This window comes from Tupaia chinensis, unplaced genomic scaffold (assembly GCF_000334495.1).
Source record: "Tupaia chinensis unplaced genomic scaffold, TupChi_1.0 Scaffold143651_1, whole genome shotgun sequence".
NCBI classification, from domain to species: domain Eukaryota; kingdom Metazoa; phylum Chordata; class Mammalia; order Scandentia; family Tupaiidae; genus Tupaia; species Tupaia belangeri.
The window spans coordinates 1,723,707-1,724,767 of record NW_006203500.1 but is presented as its reverse complement, the minus strand read 5'-3'; the positions used below and the strand labels follow the sequence as shown (position 1 = coordinate 1,724,767).

Here is a 1,061-nt window from a genome sequence, read left to right as displayed (position 1 = left end):
GGGCCTTCTGGGCAGCACACAGGCCGGGGCGCCGGGAGCCAGGCACAAGGGAGGGAGGACCTGAGACAGACAGAGGGACGGCACCACCTCTGGGCTCCGCGTGTGAGCAAGTGGGTGGACAGCTCCCACCCATGCGCACCCCACCCGTGCACACGTGCAGACACATCTCGCACACCCTGCACACGCGCATGCACACACCTGCCGCCCCCTCAGAGATGCTGTGCGCAGCCTCTCCCAGCAAGCACAGCTGTGCCTTCCCCGGCTGCTGCAGGACAAGCTCGAGCAGGGCGGCCAGGCCAGGTCTGGGGCAGCGTCTTCAACGGCACCTTGCTTAGATGCACCCCGGTTGGCTCCTCCTGTGCCCCCCAGCGGCGGTCTACACACGCCGCTGCTCTCCTTCCTCACAGTCCGGGCCGTGTCTCCCTGCTCCTGATGCTCTTGGCTGCTCGTGGCCTGGCCTGGCGTGGCCTCTGCGATTCTCCAGGGCAGGTGGTGCCCACCCCCGGGAAGCCCTGCCCTGTCCCAGGACAAAGGACCCACCCTGAGCTCTGTGTCCACCCTTAGTGGGGTCAGCCATGACCTTGAGTCAAGGCTCTGCCCTGGAGGGTGGCTCCCGTGGACAGAGGGAGAGGCCGCGTGCCCGGCTGCACCCAGCACACAACTGAGACTTGGAGGGGGTGGAGGAGAGAGCACAGAGGAACCTGCCGCCACCCACTTTCCCAGATTCGGGGGGCTGGCCGGGGCCACCTCAGCACGACCCTGAGGCTGGGGGCAGTCGAGCGTGGTTCTTAAGACGGTGTGCAAGAGTGTTAAAGAGAACAAACACCCCAGCCTATTTTCCAAGCAAGTCAGGATGAGAACTCTCTGGATTCAGATTCCAAAGTCCTCTCGGGCTGTGGTGGCATTTCACACGTGGAATTTGGCAGAGGTGACGGGGGTGGGGGTTTCCATCCGAGGCACCAGACTGCTTTTACAGAGAAGCTAGAAAGACCGCTCGTTTTTGTCTCTACACTCTTCAATAAGAGGTCACCTCTGCCAAGTCAGGCAGCGCTGCTGGAGAG

At 63.2% G+C, this 1,061-nt stretch overlaps 1 protein-coding gene across 1 annotated transcript in view; it reads right to left on the bottom strand.

The window, feature by feature from the left end:
• CELSR1 (cadherin EGF LAG seven-pass G-type receptor 1) overlaps positions 1–1,061 on the bottom strand; it is a gene marked incomplete at its 5' end in the record, with an annotated part of 155,990 nt that overhangs the window by 13,266 nt on the left and 141,663 nt on the right.